The 23,236-nt window shown below is 34.3% G+C and overlaps 1 protein-coding gene across 12 annotated transcripts in view; it reads left to right on the top strand.

The window, feature by feature from the left end:
- Positions 1-23,236, top strand: part of LOC307094044 (uncharacterized protein) — a 322,974-nt gene that overhangs the window by 221,852 nt on the left and 77,886 nt on the right. For all 12 annotated transcript variants that reach the window (XR_013813029.1, XR_013813030.1, XR_013813031.1 and 9 more), the window contains one exon: positions 3,222-3,266. The gene's annotated coding sequence lies outside the window, so the exon portion shown is untranslated. The remainder of the gene's footprint in view (positions 1-3,221; positions 3,267-23,236) is intronic.

Raw genomic sequence — 23,236 nt, 5'->3', positions numbered from 1 at the left:
TAAATTCTATTTTAGTAAATACCTGAAGTATAATGCTCTATTTGTGCATTATAAAAAGCATGCTTATTTTTGTGTTAGAGTTGTATAGTGTAGACATCATAAAGTTAGTTGTTCTTGTGTAGAAATGCTAAGGTCTAATTTTCCTCCTATTCAAATGTGTTGAACGATTTGCTTTCTTTGTAGAATATACATTTGTTGTAACCTCTTATTTTGATTAAAGAATTAAAGCCTTTAGGAATGAAAGCTTGAATATATATGTACAGCATTTTAAATTCCCTGGATTGTTCAATATCCTTTTTTGTGAGAGAGTAAAAGGTTTTAAGTGTTTTGGTAGCATCCTAATAAGCAATAATAGTCTCCTCCATGGAGGAGAAGGAGAGCAGAGAATAAGGAGAGTTTCTAATTTGTTTTGTCTTAAATATAGTGTAACTTGACATTTGCTTCTTTGTCCTTCTCCACTGTCTACAAAGTCTTGCCTTCCACATTATGGTAATCTTCCCTTCCATTGGCAGTCATCTGTACCATGTATCACTCTGACACTTGTAGAAGTGTTTATTTGCCATAACTCTGATTTTGGAGATATATAAAATGCCAAAACTCTAGTCACTAGTAAAAGATATTTGAGAATAAAATGCACAATGGATTAGAAGTATGTATTTAAGTGTTTAACCATATTTGCTTGTTTACAACATAATTGTGTCCACCCAAAATGGTGTGGATATGTGTGTGTATTTATATTTCTATGTCTTCAAATAAGAGTGCTGAACTATAACCATATGGCTTTTTATAGAAAAATGTAAGTCTACTTTACAGATAACTGAAATTTTAACAAGCATATTTCTTTATAATTATGTGACTTCATTTTTCTCTTTTTATATATTTTCATTGATTTCAGAGAAGAAGGGAGAGGGAAAGAGAGATAGAAGCATCACTGATGAGAGAGAATCATTGATCGACTGCCTCCTTCCTACATGCCCCCCACTGGGGATTGAACCCGCAACCCAGGCATGTGCCATTAACTGGAATCGAACCCGGCACCCTCTAGTTCGCAGGCCGATGCTCTATCCACTGAGCCAAACCAGCTAGGGCATGACTTCATTTCTCTTAAGTAGAATTGGGGTTTAGTATGTTGCTTAAACTTTGGCACACAGAAAATTGTCTCAGCATTCTTTCTTCATGATTTAAGCAGAGTTGAAAACTTGGAGTAATAAAAATCCAACAAATACATCTTATTACTAAATAATGCTTTATCTTCTTAAAGATACTAGCCACTTTAGCTAGACACACTCCAAATTCTCACATTATTTCAATTTCACTGGATTGTTCAGCATTCTTTTTTTGTGAGAGAGGAAACATTTTAAGTGTTTTGGTAGCACCCTAATAAGCAATAATAGTCTCCTATTTGGAAACACTTTTTGTCTTGTTTATATATGATATAATTTAAATTTATAAAACTCATTCTTTGATGTTCTGCAAAGGAAACATGAATTACTCTTTGACTTTGTCCAGGGAGGGGAGAGGCACCTCATTAATATTGTCAGCTTCCAGTGTGACAACACAAGCTGTTTCTAAGATTACCGCAGCAGAAAACATTCCACAGCTATTGTATTGCTGCTTGCTCTGTTCCCAGTCTCTTAAAATTCTAGGCCTTGATAGTACAGAGTTAGGTTCCTCGCTTACATAATGTTGATTCTGTTATTGCACTTTCTGAAAACAAGAGGTTACTGTTAACTGCAAAACAAACTGGGCCAGGGGTTATTATCTATCTTTTGAAACAGCATTTACAAGAAATAGCTTAATAAACCATTTTTGTTTGCACAAAAAATTACATTTTATTCATTAAGAATCACAAATGATCGTATTTTTTTGTTTTGTTTTCTTTCTTTCTTTTTTTTTCCAAAGAAGTCTAAGCAGAGCGCAAAATAGTACAGATCCGTTTAGAAAGTTGGGGGCAGGGGCATTTGTTAAGGAACAATGGTAGATTTTCTTTGAAGGCTGTCCAGGAAACAGATTTGCTGTGAAGTACTATTGGATGGCTCCTCTCATATCCAGCTAGTAAGGTTATTGACTGGTTTGCCAGCTTTGTAGCTCATGTGCTTTTTCCCTTTACTTTATTTTTCTGCTTGCTGTCATTGATTTGTAAACAGTTTAAGATTAGAATCCTGTCATCTAATTCTTTGGTACCTCCCTCCACCAAGAAAAGGGCTTTTGAATGAGGTAGATGCAATAAATGTTGACGACATAGGTTATTTATTCAGGCAGGAGTATGAACCGTCATTAAGAAGGTGAAACTTATCAAAAGGAGAAAATACAATCCGGTCCCTTTATTTCTTTTCAATCATGAAAGTTACAAAGATTTAAGTAACTTAATGCTGTGGCATGAGTATGAGGCTGGGAGATGGAAATTCTACCCTCAGTTCCAGGAGCTAGCTCTGTGTCCTTGCTTTGCTTTGAAAAGTCAAATCTCAGCGGGAAGGCAGGCGAGGGTGGGAGGGGGAGGTAAGAGATCAACCAAAGGACTTGTATGCATGCATATAAGCATGTGCTGGGGGGGTGGGAGTGGCCAGGGAGAGGTCAATGAGAGAAAAAGGAGACATATGTAATATTTTGAAGAATTTAAATTTAAAAAAAAAGAAAGGTAAGAGTGTTAGACCCATTGATTTTTAATTTACCTTCTAGTTCTGAGACTAATTCTGTTCTAAAGAAGGGCACTAGAATTTTCTTACAGTAATTGCCTATGCCAGGTAATATTTCTCTTCAATCTCTGTAACTTAGGACAAGATCTCACTGGCAACATAGACTGAAATCTTAGTAACTATATATTTTAATTCCACACAAAGGAGTAATTAAATCTAGAAGTTTGGGTTCATAATTTTTGTCGTTTATTATGGTTTTGCTTCATTTTTGCAACATGATATATTTTACTTTTTCTTTTCCACTGTTACCAGCTGTCAGTAGTAAAATTACCAAATTGGCTTATAGTTATAAACAATAGTCTTAATTACTATACCCATGCAGCAAAAAAGCTCAATCCATATATGATGCTCATGTGCCCTATGTCACCTTCAGTGTTGCCAGAATCATGCAGATTTCTGGTTGAAATAGCCAGTAACTTGCCACAGTACACAGACCTCCCTCCGACCCACAACCAACAGACTGCTAACACTCACTGTTGATTATAATGTGAAAACAATGTCATCTAGTTTCTATTTCTTTTGCAGGGTATCCTTGAAGATGAATCAGAAAACGTCCATGTGCCTATAAAGGTAGGAAAAAAAATATTTCCTGTTTTTAAACTATGTTGTGTTTGTTTTATCCAAGTTTCAATAATTTACTCCTCTTGTTAGATGTAGATAGAATTGATGTTGTTTATACGGAACAATTGAAAAGTGTACTAGATCTACTGACTTGCTGAACTTGAAATCATCCAACATATAGTGTTGAATCTTCATTTTGAACTTTTCCCCATACTATTACATATTATATATTACTAGAGGCCTGGTGCAAGAAATTTGTGCATGCGAGAAGGGGCTGGTCCCTCAGCCTGGCCTGTGCCCTCTTGCAGTCCGGGAGCCCTCGGGGGATGTCCGACTGATGGCCTAAGCGCTGCTGCGGAGGCGGGAGAGACTCCCGCCACCACTGCTGCGCTCGCCAGCTGTGAGCCCGGCTTCTGGCTGAGCAGCGCTCCCCTTATGGGAGCACACTGACCACCAGGGGCAGCTCCTGTGTTGAGCAGGATCAGGACGAAACTGACTCTCCAACATCCTCTGAGCGGTTCCAGATTGCAAGAGGGCACAAGCCAAGCCAACCAGGGACAGGGAGGGACTTGGAGGTTGGCCAGCTAGGGAGGGACCATGGGAGGGCTCCAGGACATATCCGGCCCATCTTGCTCAGTCCAGATCAGCCGGACCCCAGCAGCAAGCTAACCTACCGGTCAGAGCGTCTGCCCCCTGGTGGTCAGTGCACTTCATAGCAAGTGGTTGAGCACCTTAGCATATCATTAGCATATTACACTTTGATTGGTTGAATGGACCACTGGATGACCGGACACTTAGCATATTAGGCTTTTATTATATAGGGTGGTAGTTTATGTTTTACTGTCAGCAAAATTTATTCTTGCTTTTACATTTTTATATTACCATCTCCATAATTTTAGGGTAGTTTGACATTAGTGTATGTGATTTCCATATATCAGAAAGGCAATTTTATAATATATACATTAATGTATATTAATATATGTAATATATTGTTACAAACTGAGATTCTCTCATCCACCATAATTTTACTTTTTTGTTTGCTATTCTAAACCCGTAATTTCTTAAGGAGCAGCCAAAGTAACCATAAGTATAATTAGCCATCAGTGATTTAATAATATAAATTTACTTTTAATAAAAGTGTCAGAAAATGTGTCTCTTTTCCTGGCTACAACTTATGTGCAAATAAATTTAGAATTTCTAGTCTAGTAAATACGTTCTCTGATAATAGCTTAATTGTAGCTATTTCAGACCAAATTGTTTAATTATGGTGAATCACATGCAAATTGTTCAGATGTAGGTCAGCTTCCCACTCCTACATTCTAGCACCTCTTTTCTAATTCAGGACCAATTGCTCGATGCCTAAAAAAGGCAAAAGAGTCGATTAAAGACAAGACAAAAACCAAAACTACAATGCCATAAAAACCAACCATGGGCCAGGAGTCAGATGTTCTCATAAAAATGTCAGGGCAGGTTGCATTTATACAGGCCTTTGTTGATGATCTCTTAATGTTTGCTGTGTGTTTGTACACAATGGTGTGCTCATTGCTCGCGAGCTTTGTGGCTGGCAAAGCATGGTACCTCTTAGATGAAAAGTTTCCTCATATGCAAAATATCATTCTTGTTCACTTACTGAACATCCAGTAAAACAAGAAATGTATATTGAATTGTGACTCTTCTAATCCGATATGGAAAGAACATATTCTTTTTAGTTATCTTGTTTAGTGACAAAAGAGTAGGTCTCACTAGTGAGAAAGAATACCTTGCATGTAGCTCTGGGTGAGGCCAGCTGAGACATATCGCAGCAGTAGGAGCTAAGGAAATCCTTTGTTTTCCTGTTACATTATAGCTCTAATCTATAGTTGCCTTTGGTGATGGAGCATTGTATACCTTTCTGCTGAATGGCTGAGGTTTTGTGATACTATTTCAACTTTATTTGTTGTCTACTATATTTTCAAAGAAAAAAAAATATTTCTGGTTATGAAAACATTGAAAAGTGATAAAGCAGATTGATGAATTTGTTGCATTTTGCTGCCTTTTATCTTTTGGTGATTATTTCTGCTGTTTTTGATATATTGACAGAAAAATGTGAGCCTTGCTGGTTAACTATTTTGACTCTAAATCTATTAAAATTAGAATTCTGCCTTAATATAGACATAGTTTTTTTAAATTATAATTCTTCACTGGAGTTTGACTGTTCAATAATTTGAATTTCTATTTTTATATAATTTGATTTTTAACATTTTCATAAAATTTATTTTGAATTAAATTATTCATTCTTGAAGAAATATTGTAGAATTGTTGAATTAAATTATTGAATTAAAAAGTGGCAGCAATTTTTCTAATTCTTAGAATGGGGGAAATAGATGGTGACTACTTTGTACTTCTTTCAATATAAATATTTTTTTGTTTTAATTGTTTAAAATATAAAATAGAGAATTCTACTAAATAGAAAGTGATATCTTTCTCAAAGAGCTGCTTTTTAAAATTGTGGTATTTATTCTTTCAAATTATTTCATAACTTACACAAACATCAGTATCAATATGTGCACACAATGCTTCCATACCATATGCACGATTCTGTGTTTTTAACGTTTTAATTATGACCATCCTTCTATGTCAATGTGTATTATCTATTTCATCTTTTTTAATGGATGCATATTAGGCAACTTTTTTTTGATGTCGCATGATTTATTTAATAGGCCCTCTAAACAGTTTTTTTAAAATAGAACTTTAAAATAGAATGAAAGATGGCCTTCCTTAATTACACTTTTGGCAGGCATACAAAAGAATAATTTCCATTTGAACAATGAATCAGGAAATTAAGGAGTGAAGAAAACGTGTTACAGTAAAGAGGCATAAAAATATTTTTAGGTAAGTGCCCATAAATGGCCAGGGGAAACAAAGGCTAATAGTCTAGATGATCATGCCGCTGTGTGGAAGCTACATAAAAATTAAATTCTACTAATTTTCTCAAGGTTCACCCAAAATGACACCTCCTCCCATAAACATTCAGAGAGTCTTCTCTTCCTTCTTATTCTCACCAGTTGTCTCACATCTCCATAACACTTAGGGGAAAATAGATCTCATCATTTTATGTCACATACAAAACTTCATCTGGCATGTATCTTTTTGCCCCAAATGGACTGTTAACCCCTAGAGGGTGATGAGTGTGTGTTACTCATCTTTGAATCTAGCCAATGCTGAATAAGTCATCATTCAGTTCAGTTGGGTTGATGTGTAAGAAAGGGGAGAGATCAGGTGGAAATGTTTCGTCTTACTGGAATTTTACAAGGTGTCACTATCTGACTCTGTATTTTAAATTATAGAGTGAATACTAATGAATTCTTGTGGTGGATGAGATACATATAATATGAACAGTTTTTTATGTAATCATGTTCAAAATCATACTTACAAGTCAAGTATCTCAGAAAAATATTTATATTTATGAAAAAAATATTTGTATGGTGCGGAACTTATTATTATATTACCTCACGTGGATCTAAAAGCACTTAGCTTGAAAGCATTATATACGTGTAAGAATTATTATTATTATTTTAAATTTTATTTTTATTGATTTCAGAGAGGAAGGGAGAGAGAGAGAAATATAAACATCAATGATGAGAGAGAATCATTGATTGGCTGCCTCCTGCTCGCCCCCTACTGGGGAATGAGCCCACAACCCAGGCATGTGCCCTTGACTGGAATCAAACGGGGGCCCCTCAGTCCGCAGACCAACGCTCTATCCACTGAGCCAAACCAGCTAGGGCAAGACATTATTATTATTATTATTATTATTATTATTATTATTATATTTAAGATAGTAATAAAGTTGGCTCTGTGGATTAAAATATAGATGGTTATTTACAAAATAGAAATAATACATAAAAGAAACAATTCTTTAGGTAAATTCTGTTAGAAGAAAGAGAGCATTGTTTTTAGGACTTCATAAAATGCTACTTGTTACTCATACCATTAAATGAATCTTTGACATTGTCTCAACCAGCAAAAGTAGTTATTATAGTGTGAATTATGCTTAAGGGGTTCTATGATTCCATATGAGTCTGAATTCAGTGGTAATGTAAATTTAAAATAGCTGAACAGATGTACCAAGTTCAATTTCCTTTACAGAAAAAGTTAGGAATTAGTCAATATAAAAGTTTCTTTTGAAACTGAATGTAATACTTAGTGCATCATAGTTTTTTTTGTTTTGTTTTGTTTTTTCCCCTCCTCTGATTTGCAGAGGCCACTTTCCCCAACTCTGATTTTACTTTTTTTTTTTCCTGGTCAAGTAGGTAAGGAGGAAAGGATCTTGGTCAGTCTATTCTAAGAAAAATACTTAAGCTTGTTGATAACCTTTACTTAAGGAGAATGTGAAACTTAGCATTTGAAATGCATACTTTGTCCTCAAATAAGTCTGTCTTTGTTCTCAAAGAAACCAATGTCTTCCCACTACTAGTATTTGGCCAGGGTTGCTAATGTAAGTACCTTCAGGACCCATGGATACAATAAAAGTGAGTATAAGAGACCAATATTGTAGAGTAGGGAGTGGTGTAGACTGATTAACATATAAGGGTTACTTCTACTCATTCCAGTCAAACTTTTTAGCAAATATCTTCCAGTGACCATAACTTCTAAAGTTATAGGGAATTAAATATTGGGATTTTTCTGTGAAATCTCCTGGTTTCTAATATTGCCTCAAATATTTTAAATTGGAAAAAAAAAGAAAACTATGTAAAGTACTCAAGACAGGCCTTAGGTATGTAATTTGCAACCCTTGCATAAATACTGGGTAAATACTTGTTCAATTAATGAGTGAATCATGGACCTCTATAGAAAACGGAAATTATAGAGCACTCTAACCTTTGCTCCCTCTTGTGTATTAAAAAATTCATATAAAACTTTAAGGAAGGCCATAATCATAGCAACAAATATGGAGACCAACCAGATAAACTTTTTCAACTATCTCTGGAGTCCACAAAAGGGAAAGCAAGAGTAGGCTAAGTAAGTTAAGAAAGTGTTGTTAAAATGTACTATGATATAGAAAAGAATGATGGCCAAGAAACATAATTTTAGACACATTTTTATCTGATCGCCAACTGACCTTATGCTACTAATTCATGATCTGCAAATCTTTTGTCTTTTATTAATCTTGAAAGAGAGTGGTGAATGAAGATAGTGGATCAAAGGAAAGTCAAACAGATGAGAAAAAATAAAAATCAAACACGCAAATTTTGTCACGTAATCATTAATGAATAAACATGGATCCAATAACCCTTAGTTTGTTTTCCATTCTGACCTGTTTAAGATGCCTCCTGTTTGAGTTCTTCCCTACTTTCCTTGTGCACAGACTCACCCTTCCCTCTTCTATTTCAATTCATTATTATGTTACCACACACATCACTGCACTTAATCGTATTCAATTACAGTTGCTCACACATCCCTCTTTCCAAGAATTAAAATCTTAAGACCAGAAACAATATCTTTACAACTTTTTTGAAAAAAATCATAAAAATTTGCAAGTATAGCACAGAGAATCATTTGAAAGCAAATTCAACCTCATGCCTCATTACCCTCAACTACTTTTGCATGTCTCCATAGAAACAAGGGCATTTTCCCACAAAACCAAAAAATAAAATCATCAAAGCTGTGTGCTAAGGTCTGGATTGTGTCCCACCCACCACACTCATATGCCAAGGCCCTAACCTTCAATGTAATGGTATTTGAAGAATGGGCCTTTGAGAGCTAAGCAGGTTTAGATGATGTCATAATGGGCCCTTATAAGAAGAGGCACCAGAGGGCTTTCTCTCTCTCTCTCTCTCTCTCTGCCATATGAAGGCACAAGCAAGAAATAGAGTTCTTACCAAGGAATAATATTGGCAAACACCTTGATCTTAGACTTCACAGCCTCCAAATCAGTGAGAAATAAATTTCTGCTGCTGACAGCACCCAATCTATGATATTTTGTTATGGCAGCTGGAGCTGACTAATATCCCAGGAAATTAATATCAATATATTACTACCATCTAATCCTCAGATCCCATTTAAGTTTTATCAGTTGTCCAAATAAATTCCAATAACTGTATTTTAGAGTGAAATAATTTGTTTCCAAATGATGTGCCTTGTTTAGTAGTCACATTTTATTAGTCTCCACAAATGTAGGAAAGTTCCACAGACTTTCCTTGACTATCATGTGCCAGGGTTCTTGTCCCAGCATTACAAAGGGTTCAGCAATCTGGAGAAAGGAGCTGCGCGTAGATTCAATAAGGAGTCCAAAGACAAAAGATAATTTTGAAAGACATTGGGGGTCAGAGGAGCTTCAGCTAAAGGAGCTAAAGACTACCCCTTGACTCAGGATCCCATGCTATTTATTAACACAATTTGTCCTAAGACAATGTGGAGACATACACTTCAAAGGGTAAGGTTTACAGAAGCATTGTCAGATTTAGGAATAGCCTACAGCTGTTCAGGTGTTTGGCCAACAGGAGGCAATAACATGCAGATTAAAATGCCCTGAGCTGTCTGGCAGCAAATGATTGTCCTTTTCAGGTTTGGGGGAGATGCTTTTTAGACATTCCCAAATGATTCAGCCCTCCTGACATGCTGGAATTGGCTTTCAGCAGTCATGACCCTGATACTTTGAAGATTATATTCCAGTTGTTTTGCAGTGACCCTATTTTATGCAAATTTGGATCCTAACACCTAGGACAGTGTCTGGTATATAGATTATGTTCAATAAATGCTAGTTGAGAAATAAATTCATGATTGCAAATCTCTGCTGGGAAACTCTGACTCTGAATTACTTGAGCAATTCTAATAGCAACTATTTCAAAATTTTAAAAGAAATATGTACAAAATAGGAAATAAAATACTCTGGAGTCTTCCCGTGCTGCTACTGATGTACGTTTGTTAATTTATTTAGTGAGTATGCATACACTGGCACCAGTTAATATTAATTTTTTTTAGAGCTCTCTTTCTCAAAGCCTGGCCTGTGGACTGCTTCCAGTTCACACACTATTTCTGACTCATGACGATATAAATAACGAAATTGGGAAATAAGCATTTAGAAAATGTTTAGCATTTTGACAACTTGATTCTACTTTTGCTGAATCTAATAACTCTAAAGTTACATATTAAACATATTTCTCTGCATTTTCTTCTTTATTCCACTTATGTAGTAATTAAGTTAATTACATTTTCCATATTATTGATCCACAGTGGATAAGGCCTGGTACAGTTTATGGTCATTCACATGAGAGTAAAGTGGAATAAATATGAGTCAAAACTTGGTGGAACTTGATCCAGAACCTAAAGAATGGGTAGGATCTTTCTAGTTTAGAAATGGAGAAATGAACAATTCAGGTATAACAAAGTATAAGTATGTGTGTGTGCGTGTGCAAGCATTTTTGTGTGCCCATGTACCTGTGTGCACTTGTATGAATGCTCATGTGTTTTGGTGGCATCAACAGACATGAGTCTCAAAAGACAGTAAGAGCTCATCATTTCAATACGGGGTGATAGCAACTCCTCCCACATCTGTTTGCACTACATCCCCAAATATTGGTTCCAATAGCATTGCCCTCTTTAGAACATTCTTTTGTTCTCCCTTTCCTTTCTGAACTCATTCATTCTTTCCCTCAATCCTCAGGAGCCCAGAATTACCATTGCTGGCAAAACACTAATAATCTCCTTTGACCAAGAAAGTGGCCAGTGCTGCTATTACCACCTTTAGATGACAGATCCTATCTACAGCTTCCAAATATTTAAATGAAGAGGAGAGAAACATGGGTAGAAAAGAGGAAAAATGATGAGAGAAAGGATAGAGTATATGAAATAATGGCAGGGAAAGAAAACTTAAAGGAAAGAAATATATGATTGCATTAACTTTAATTTACATTGGCAACCTTTTTTTTTTTCTCTCACTTTGGCAACCTTGAAACTCAGGAACATTCAGCTCACTTCCAAACATATTTATTAACAGCTGGGTTCGAGAAGTTAAGATAAGAATAAGGCTCAAGAACTTGTCCTATAATGACTGCAGTGTCTTAGATAAGACAGATAAGCAAACATGATTTCAATATAGTGATTGGGCCATTCATTGGGATATTCACAGGTACAGAGGAAAGGTGATGGTCCAGCTATCCAAGCTTCTTTGAAAAGATGGTGACCATGAAGGGTCTTGATGAAAAATAAACTAAATTGAAAATAACAAGATGAGGAAGAAGCACGATTTGATAACCAGCTTTCAGGCCTGGGGCTGGCACACTAGGAAGCTAGTACATATTTGTTCAATGAATGAGTAATTTAGTTAGTTAGAATTAGCTGGCCAATGAGAGGTACACACAACTCTTGGAAGAACTAGACAGAGTGATGGAAGCGTAAAACATTATGTTGAGTGGGGGGAAAGTAAGATCTGCAGTCCTCCAAAGTGTAGTGAAAATAGTGTGACAGAGAGAGGTGAATTGAGAATGGTGACAAAGAGAAAAGGTATTGGACACATTTCGCTGTAATCACAAGTCCTAAGCTTTATTGATGTGTAACAGGCACACAACATTGTGAGATTTGTATTGTAGTTTGATTGTAGATGATGAGGTGTGGAGGACACAGGACAGACACTGTGACACTAATTGGGAGACCGTTGTACTAGTCTTGGCAAAAATGACAAAAATTGAATAGAGCAATAAAGGAAGGGACAGAATGTGGGAAGGGCACTGGTGCTTAGATTTAGGAATCACTTAAGAAATAGAATCAGTAGAACTTCTCACTTATTTAAGGGATAATGGAGATGAAGAGGTAAATCAAAATGTAAAGGGAAGGTTGAAAGCTTGGAGAACTCCCGTATTTATGACTTGGGTTCCTGGATGCATAATGATATCCTAAATTAAGCTAATGTATATGAAAGGACAAGTAAGTATTTGCAAAGTAGGGAAAGATATAAAAAAAGAATCCAGTTTTACGGAACAAATTTGAGGTGCCTGATGAGGAAGAGAGAATGGAGAAATGTATGTATATTTCTGTAAGTATGTGTGTACATTTAATATACAGGTATACATATATATGTATATATAGCTTGGTATATAAATATGTGCCAATTCTGTCTGTATAGTCATGTAAATGCTCTACTTTCCATTAACTTATTGCTGTCAAATTGACTTATTGCTTGAATATATCATTTGAAACTCTAGTAATTCATTCCATATTTCAAAATATACCACAGACAGAGAAGAATGCTGTCTCTTGAAATGAGTTCCAGACTTGTGAAAATATCATGTGTCTTTATTGCCAAAGCAAAGAGGAAAATTTTGCCAGTTACATGCCTGAACCAGTTTTGGTTTCAATTACCTAGATTATTGAAGCAGAAACAACCTTTGTGACTAATTTATCCTTATAATTGCCTTAGCTCTCTGCTTTGCCTTGCTTATGGACATATTCCATGTCCTACTATTATTAGAAAGGAAAAGTCACTTCCTTTTTTGGTGGTTCCAGAAAAAACATTTAAAATATACTTTTTAATTCACAGAACTATCCTTCCCTAAGCCTCTGTATTTAGAGAATGATATACTGAACAAAGGGAAAATTTAAATAGCACTTACCTCATTGCCATCATGTGATAGTTCTGTTATCTCTTACTCATTTTTACAACAAACCTCAGCGACAAAGTCTCATCAGTACTGACCTTTCAGTATCTCCTGATTTAAGATGTCCTTATATACCAAGTAGGTTCTTGAACTCTCCACACATATGAGTCAGTATTGTGAAGGTTGGGTCCCTAATCATCTTAAGCATCTGCAATGAAACTCTAAAATGAATTAGTCAATGTGAAGAGAAGACTTACCCCTTGGCCTCCCAAAAATAAATTCAACTTTTTCATACAGCAGTCGAAAACCTTGGGATTTCAACCAAATGGAAGCATTAACAACAATGCAGCCATCATTGTATCCCTATATATTTCACCCATAATCCCTACTCAGTAATTCTTTACAACCCAGTTAATGAAAAAGCAAGAATGGTAAGATAGTGCATGAGTAAATTACGATTTTCTCAAATTACTTTTCTGGATTATCTTTTATGAAAGAAGTAGACAGCATTTATGTGATACAACTCATTTTCCCTGCATGCTGTCAGTGAGAATGCATGTCAAGTTTTAATAGTCAATTTCACTTCTATCAAAAATATATATAATCCTAAATGTATAAATTGTCAATCTTAAGTAAAATAATTAACTGTTCATCAAAGCAAAGTTGAGTTTATTTGAGAATAGCAGAAAATTGCATTTAGGGACAAGGAATCTGTGGTGGTCATAGGCAAATCCAGAGAACAAAGGAGAGGGGTTTGCTGTTATTGGAAAAAGGAAGAAGTGGGAGGGGTGGTTTTGACCAAAAGTCCTTTGGAAGAGAGCGAGTGTTCAAGAGAATGATGACTTCTTATTGGCTGAGTTGTTGATGAGCAAGGATAAAAATAATCCTTGATCTTGGTGAGGAGTGTAAAAGACATTTTTTCCTATTATGGTTTGCCAAGATAGGAGAGGTAAAGCATGAGAGTTTCCCTAATAGGGCTTCCCAATTCTATTTTAAATGAGGTTCTTTTCACAAAATCTAAATTGAGTGTTTTATAACTCAATATTTAATAGCCCAAATTCATAAAGCATATAGGTAGCCTTCCATCATTTACTTTCTTCCAGGCAAGGGTTTTTCACTTTGGGGTTTCATCAGTGAGTAAGCATACACTAATAATAGGCACTATAGTAGGCTTTGGGGACTCATGGGTACAGTCAAATTTTCTGTCTACCAAGGAATGCACACAGATGTAAAAGCTTTTAACTCTAATCTGGCTCAAAATCCTCAGGTTTAGCTTCCTAGAAGAAGGAATATGAAGGTACAATTTGAAGATTCAGGTCAACTAACAAGATGGATAAGAGAGTTTCAGACCATAATAATATGTGGGATAACTTCTTTAATAGATGGCTTGTATTGTGAAAGAGAATGATCCAAATTCTAGGAAAAATCATTCCAAAATAAAAGGAAAAGCACCCAAATCTTGATATTTATTTCATTATTACAAATCTTATTTTTAAACAATCCATTTTAATTTGACTCACAAATGTTCAAACCCATCCTGTTTGATTATGAGCACAAAAACATGATCGATGCTACTCAGGACTCAGGATCCCACTTTTTCCTACCAGATTTAAAAAAATAATTTTATAGTACCCTACTTACTTAAAGAAGAACAACCTTCTCAAAGTGTGAAGTTTTCAGTGATCTAACTCACTCAAACATAACAATACTTCATTTTGCATTAGCTCATCAGAAAGAATGTCAGTGAAATAAAAATAAATGGGAGTAAAAATAAAAATGACCTTAAAAACATATTGCTCAACTCTTATTTTGTTTAATGTCACCTCCATGTGAATTAGCATAATCAAAAAGATTTCATTTTCTATGTTGTAAAACAAAGTTACAGAAAGGTTAAATGACCACAGAAACATAGTCTGAGAAAGCATTTTTTTTCTTTGAGAATTAAATAGGTTATAGGCAGCTATTAAATCTTATAAAATACATCTTAGTCCAATATGGTAGTCAAGCTAATATTCAACTTTTAATTAGTCATACACATTAATGAGATCTCTTTAGGATCAATATTAGTAAGACAATATGCAGTAGAATGCCACAAGAATGAATCAATCCATAGCCTTGAAGACTTTTATAATTCATCATTACTTAGATTTTGCTATATTTCATCATCATTAAGATATTATTCAAACAAATCAATGAACCTTTATCATAGCTAAAGATAAAACTTAACTATCTAATTTGATAATAGCTTTTTTCTAATTTATGTTGTCAGAAGATTTATAAAATTATTTTTATTATATCATGATCAATTTTAAAAATATATTTTGAACCATGTTCAAGTCATAAATAAACTGATAAAGCCTGTCTTGTATAGCAGTCATTTGAATTCATAGTAAAAAATTGAATTTTTTAGAAATTTAAATCACCAACAAAAATAATATATTATCATTGAGATAATTTGATGATCCGTCATTATTCATGAACACTTTGGATAGGTGATCCTTTATCAACCCAAATCCTCACATGAAGCTCTGCTCTGTGTGTTTATGGTCAATAAATATCATGAGAATTTGGAATGCTTTTACAATAAAACTTTTTAAAACTTTCTAAAGGAAGAGATTAACACACATGCACATGTGCGTGTATACTCACACACATACACACACACACACACACACACACACACACACCAGGGAAACACCTCTTCTTAAGTTCTAGTTTTCATATGTTATTTGCAAGAGGACAGGGCAGGGGTGAGAGGAAGGTGGGATAGTGTGGCTATTTGAATGATTGTTAAAGAATTTTATCAACCAAGACTGGTATTTTCCTTAAGCTTCTTGATGTGATATATTGTCCCAGTCTACTTTTAGCAAGAGGCTTGAATCCAATTTTATGAAATTTATTCTTAATTTAGTTTTTTTTAAGTCACTCAAGTTTAACTACTAACTTATTTTTCAAGCTTTGACTCTCATGAGCAAGGAAAGAAGATGTATTTTTTAGTATCAATAACCCATCAGAATATAAAAATTTTGTCATTTTAGGTTTAAAATATGGAATTTGTGTATTCGTGATGACTAAAAAATTAAGAACACCTCCACTATAGGTTTCATTAAGAAAATGAGGTGTTCTCTTTGTAAAAATTAGACCTTTCCTTTGACACCCAAATTAATCAGATATTCACTTTTAAAAAAAAGCATTTTTGTGATGTTTATTTTCTCATTTATCCACTTACATACCCATCTTTCTTCTTAGACACTTTGATTCCGCTTAATGTACTTTCTTCCAGATCCCTGACTATTATATTAGCTTCTCTTTACTCCTTTGAGATTCCTATTGTTTTTGATGAAAATATACTTGTTTTTATCCCTGATATTCTTATCCCCTCTACACCTTTGAAAAGTTGGCCTCACCACCATCTGCAAGAGTAACTCTCTCTTCAGTCTTCTTCGCATTCTCCATGCTCTCCTCATCCTGCCTGCCCCTACCCTGCCTCTGAATTGCCTGATAAGCGCTCTTCTTAGGCATTTCCACACTCTCCTATTCCATAAATAGGAATCAAGCAGGGAAGGTCATTGCACTAGTTGGTTATTAACTCCCCCTTATATTTTATAAGCTGATTTACTTTGGTATTCCCAGAACCATACTAAACAATGACAGGGTATGTTCTAATTGTGCAATAATGTTTATTGTGTGAAAGAATGGATAATCCCATCCACAATAAAGAAATATAGACATTCTGCCTGTTTTACTATTAATTTAATTAGTATTTTGTCATGAAAATAAAATTTCTTTATAAAAATTTTGCAACAGCTCAATATTTTATTTTATGTCTGTATCTGACTATCACTTTATAGAAATATTCATGTGCATTTCAATTTTTTCTTTTGGATGTATTTCCAGAAATAAAATCACTATAATCCTGAAATTTAGGCCATTTTATACATTCTGCAAAAACAATTTTTCTTCTGGACATATTTCTAGAAATAAAATTACTATAACCCTGAAATTTAGGCCTTTTGATACATTCTGATAAACTTCCTTCTAGAAAGATAGTACCATGACAAATTTGCAAGACTTCGAAAGCCACCTCTCCTTTACCCATATTGGTTTGTGTAATTACATCAACATTACAAGTTCATAATTTATCATTTTAAACTAGATTACTCATCTATACTAGTTAGTGGATAAAGTTTTAGATGTTTAATATTATTTCTAGAATAGTCTTTTAGCTTCCAGCCTTCCCACTTTGCTTCTAATCCACTACTATGACAGTGTTATTTCTATAGAACATTCCTGACTGTATTGTGCAGAGAATAGCAATGATTCCTAGTTATCTACAAAATAAATTGCACATTTGTGGTTTAGATCACTATCACTTTTACAGCCTATTGAAATCTCCTTTCTCTTAACTAAATTTCTCAACAATCCCTCCACATACCCTATAATTGTGTCAAACTGGTACATTTTCCTCCCAATTTTTACCAATTGAAATCTTACCTGTATTTTAATATTTGGTAAATATGCCTTAACATTTATGTGAGATCCCTGTTATCTAATGCTGCATTTAGTTTTAAATTTTCTTGTTCTTGAAAAGTCCCAATACTAACATTTTAAAAGACTCAGAGCATACATATCCTGCTGTTGTAAGATTTAATTACAATCGGTAGAGCCTTTTTAAATCCTATGTTTTAAAATAACCTGAGGTCTACATATCTAAAACTTCCCAGCAATGTTTGTCAAATTTGTTTTCTGAGTCTTTGCAAAATAGGTTAAAGATATATAAATAATAAGTAATTGAACCAATTAAGATAATTTAAACTAATTTACATATGATAGTTAAGTTCTGCATAAGGAGTGTACATTTCAATTAAAATTATGCAAAATAACTTGCATAACCGTCACCAAATGGTAGTCATTAAACCCTGTTTATTTCTGTACTATTCTTGGGATATATGTGCTTCATTTTTGATATTCTGCTACCCAGTCAGCCAAATTCATTTCTTACCAAAGAAAAAAATGAGAACATAGTAATCATGATATGCACTCAGTATATAAATTAATTATTGATGGAAAAATAGACAGATTGATTTGATAATCACTTCTATTGGCTTGTATTTAAAGCTATAATTTCAAAAACTAGAATATAAATCAAGTTATTTTCTTCCATCTGTTAATACACCTGCCTCATTGTGTATATATTTATATTTGCATTTAAATGTATATTTATATCTTATTTAGCATGCTATTTGCACCTAGTGATCAGTAAATTGTGGTAGTCTGCTTAATAACCAGTGGTAGGTCCAATTATAGGAAGTCAATCAGTAATTTTTAAATTATTTAGGTGTTTGTTTTTTTTTTTAAATAGACACTCTCTTCTTCTAGCCTAGGTAGAGTTTGAATTTTTTGAAGTAAAAGAAAGTGTAGTTATTGGTTTAGATGAATTTAGAGTGAAAAGTAGTAGAGACAAGAATCCCAGGCCATAACCTGAGTTATCAGGATCCACATTTATTAGTGACTTTGACTTATCAGATGTAGTTATCAATTACTCTGCTGAAGAGAAATGATATTTTTTATTATTTGGCTTAATTCATCTAAAATAAAATATCTTTCTGCCAAAAAAAAAAAAAATTACTCTGGCTTCGTGGTAAAGAACTTCATCTCCAGAATCTTCAAACACCTCAGTACACCAAGTACAATTCCAACAGTCTTCAGACCACACAAATAGTACACTGTTCAATAATTGATTTAGCAAAATAGAGGCATTAGCACTCACAATTTTGATTCTTTACTTATTGGCCAGACTTGTTAAAGCAAAAGATCAAAGACTCTGTTTTAAAAAGAAAACCTCCACACTAGAAAAATGGTGAAAAGCTGAGTTTAAAATTAAATCCTAAGCCTCATAGGTTTGGCTTTTCAACAGCTCAAACCTCAATTTTTGCTTTAGCTGCCATTTGAAACAAAATGAAATTTGCCAAACCTAAGTGCTGTGTGTTGTTAGCTTTTTTGGTTTCTTTGTTAACGGCATTTCCCCTTTTAATCAGCCTGTCTCCTGCTTTTATTATTTTCTTTGATCTCTGTTCTCTTTTAATTTTCCTCTTTTTTTCTTCTGTGTAGTCTCTTTTTTTCTCACATCCTCTCCTTCATCCTCCTCTACATCATCACACTTGAATCTAGTAATTAGACCTTATAGCAATCTACTGCTTTTGACTGCTTGGAATAAACTTACATAGAAAAAAAACAACTATGAAACTTCCTTAGTACCTTCATCCCACTTCCACTATTTTCATAATTGATGGAACTCTAATAGATGACATTTGAGTGGATATTTTCAATATATAAATTTGCATCATGTTATTCTCAGTACCAATTTGGAGTCTTTTTTTATCTATACCCTTACCATTGACAAATGTTATATTAGAATCCTTCCTTATTTCTCAGAAAAGTGATAGTTTTCATCTTTAAATTGTTTCTAGTGCTTTCATCTCACATCACTATGACTTCCTTTTGCTTTATTAAGAATACAAATGTTTTGTAGGAAATGTGCTCAGGAATCATGGAATATAGAAACATCTGAGAACCTAAGTACAATAGAAATTCATCTTGCTAGGTGGCACCAAACCACAATACTTCAGACCACACAATGTATTTCATCAACACTTATGTTAAACACATCTTTAAAAAAAGAAAGAAAGAAAACACAAACAAACAAAAAACCTCTATAGCCAAAAACAAAAGAAAACATAACCCACCAAAAATATTTTAATTTTTCACTTTTCGGTTGGCAGTCTTTGCATCCAGCACATTTGCTTTAATCATAAAAATTCCTTTCTTAGAGAAGGATAGAAAATGCAAGCTAACTAGAGTAAAGCATGTAAAAAAGTTCTCAAGGTGAACAAGGATTCTTGCAGACACCATGGCGAGGGGGCTGGCACTTACCTCTCTCCAGGGACGGTGTCTTTTGGCCAGGGCTACCCTCCTGTCTGCTTTGGCACTTGGAAATGTTAACTGAGTTCATAAGACTAAACTCAACATTGTCCTTTTCATGTGAGAAAAGTATGAAATATAACTCACTAAATGGGATTCACGAATGTAATTGTGTGCAATATTGGTGGGGGGGAAGGAGACTAGTTACTATACCAAGTCAAGGATTTGAGTTTCAGGCACCAGTACATTATTAAAAGAATGATTTGGGTGCGCTAATCTCCCAGGAATGGATGCCTTCATGTTACTGAACTTGGGTTATTATTAAAAGGCTGCTGAGCTGGGCATTGGTTAAGAAAAGAGACTGTTAGGTATGGCATTGTTAATCGTTGAGATTTTTCTCGAGGCAGATGAAACAGAAGTATTGGTATATCATCTCCTCTCTTTAATATTGACATAGAAATAATGGTTATTTTAGAAAATTAAGAGCAGGAAAGAAGGAATAGAATTTTAAGTTTAACACCGAAGTAATTTCTGGAGAAGTGAAAAAAAAATATTTTAGAATGGTGACATTTTCTTTATTTACATCTGTGTTTGCTGAGTTTTTTTTCCTGTATAGTAAAGTTGTACAAAAATTAATAGTAACCCTGCATTCTATAAAGAAAACAGACCACACCCCTTTTGGGTTGTTTTCTGAAAATGCTTATTTGAATTTGATGTGAGAAAAATATATTTCAGGGAACAATCCTACAATGCTCAAATGAGCACATATATAAAAATAAATTATCACAGCTCTCCTCATCACTTGCACATTATATTACAAACAAGAGAAAAACATGTTCCCCTTGTTTCCCAAGACCATCCCATGATTTCGACCTTTCCAGTCTGCTTTATTCAAGATTTCATATTTCTCAGTTCCCATCCCTATGTATTTTGAACAGTCTCCTAAGCTGCACTTTTTCAGATTATTTTATTAATATAGTTAATAAAATCGCTATTACCAATATTATCAAAATACTATTTATCAACATTAATATAGTCTATGTAATATTAATATTCAGTATTCCCCATTCATCAGAGATAATATATATACAGGCAGATAGATAGTTAAACAAGAGTGAACAGGATAGAGCTGTGTGAATACAAGGAAATAATAAGACCCAAGAAATTAGAAATCTCAGTTAAGAGAGCTTCTGCTAGAGCCCTCATTGCTGTTTCAGTTGTTTGGAATAATTTACCGGTGATCCCTGTGTTTTTAAAGTAATAATTACAAAATATAATGTACCTTTTGACTTTAGAATGTCTTTTTTTTGTAGGTCTATACATTTTTTACCAGAATTCCAATGAGAGCTTATTTCTAGAATTATAATTGGCATTTAAAGAAATGTACAGACAAAATAATAAATTGAATTTTTAAAAAAGGACAAAAGCCCTTTTTAAATGGTTAAATCTGTCCAGTACTCACTAATGCAGTTTAACGTGACTTGATCACCCCTGAGGTGTGTGTCATTGTTACTGATCATGGAGCTTGAAAAACTTTAATTGCTAGCTTATTTAGTTAAGAAGAAAAAAAGAATTAGAGAAAAAAAAAAGATCCCTCAGAGATCCCAAAAGAATACCTTTCTAAAGAATTATTAAAGGTTTCCTTATTACCAAGCTTCATTATACTATTAATATAGTTGTGCTGATTTTTGAGGGACTAGAAAAATCCTTAAATGGTGTGCAGTATTTAGGGGTTAGTTTCTATATTTTTGAGTAGTTGTATATAAAAATTCTCATGGTTCTGAAATACTATCCTACATGTATTTATAAAAATTCAAAAATTACTATATATTATAGTTTTACCTTTTAAACTGAATACTATGTAACAAATTTTAACTTTCATAGCAAAAAAAAAAAATTTTGAAAACTTGAAAACCACTTCCATTACCAGGAAAGCAAGAAGAAAATGCTTTGTGAATTCAAAAGTGGGCAGAAATATAATGCTGTAATTTTTTTATTGCTTGTGGAAATGCACTGAAATTGATCACTCATTTTTAAGTGCTTTCTGTATTTTAGTGCAGGTTTTGTTATAGGAAAAGGTACCAAAGTAATTAGCATAGTACCTCTCCTCAACTATGTAATGATATAATTATGGAAATGTGTCTAAAAACCAGGAAAGAAACTTGAATAATACAAAGCCACTTTACCAGGAATAGAGTTATTCAGGATATCGGTATTGAGAGGAGACTGGACCTAATGACGGTGGGCATAATAAGAGAGCACTTCATGGAAGCCCCGGGATCATAACAATGAAGACCATGTAGAACTCCCTTGGTGAAGTAAGGGTAAAGTGGAAGGCTTCCCGTGTGAGGTGCAGCTCATGAATGAAACCGTGCAGTTTCCAATGGATGCGACCTTTCACGAGACAATGAGAAGGGGAGTCAGAAGTGTTTGCCGGTGAATCTCAGTAAATAAATTGAAATCCGAATGCTGCAACAGTTGATGTACCGTCTTGACATCTAGATAGAAGAGTTCGTGTTTGGTGTGGTTTGAAAAGAGACTTCATAGTAGATTTTTTAATATAATGAAAGTAGCATTTGAAATGGATTAGTCTGGAAGTGGTATGCAATGTATGGGTGACAGTTGAAGGGTGGAAAGAAAGGCAGGAGACAGCCTGGAGCCACGAAGGCCCACAGGAAGCAGTGGCGGTAAAGCAGGTGTGGAGTGAGTGATAAGCTCTTAGCTTCAGGTGGCAGCAATTAGGATGGCGTGAGAAGAGAGGATACCTGAGGCATTTAATTTACAATAACATCATATATCTATAGTTTAATCTTATAACTACCCTAATGTTTGGTCTGAAGGTTGTTGGTTTAGCTCTGTGAGCAAAATATGTTTTTGTTAATGCATTCCTTATCTCTCAGTTAAAGGCGTTATTAAATTCCACATTATCCTGTCTACACAAAGATAGCACTACATAGTATTATGGAACTACTAAGAACGTGCACTTTGAATCATTTTCCAACAGTGGCAGTAGAATTTGCTGAACCAGACATATCCATCCCTATTAGGAAAAACATCCAGTACTTATGAGGTTTTGGACAATAGTTAGTGACCCAGTTGATGGCTTGGGACTGAGACTCTGTATCTGTAGAACAGAAGGTAGCAAATATATAATGGGTCCCATCCCCAGTAGTTTCATAAATTTCATCTATGAGCAGCTGAACCAAAATACCATGTATAGTGTGAAAGGTAAGTTAGCTGCCAGAAGTAAGTTTTAAAAAGTAACACAATTTCTTTATAAGCTCACGAGTTCTGTGCATTGTCAGAATGCAGGCTCCAAATTAAACTAATAGCCTAATGGATGATTATTTGAATCTTATTAATTATAAAAGAGTACATTTTCCATTTTTAATGTATTAATTCTGTCGTGAGACACTTTGGTTTTTTCCATGTCTTGGCCACTGTGAATAATGCTGCAATGAACGTAAGGGTTCATATATCTTT

The sequence above is a fragment of the Cnephaeus nilssonii genome, assembly GCF_951640355.1.
Source record: "Cnephaeus nilssonii genome assembly, chromosome: 3".
NCBI lineage: Eukaryota > Metazoa > Chordata > Mammalia > Chiroptera > Vespertilionidae > Cnephaeus > Cnephaeus nilssonii.
Note: the sequence above shows the minus strand (reverse complement) of the source record. Positions and strands in the feature narration are given on the sequence as shown.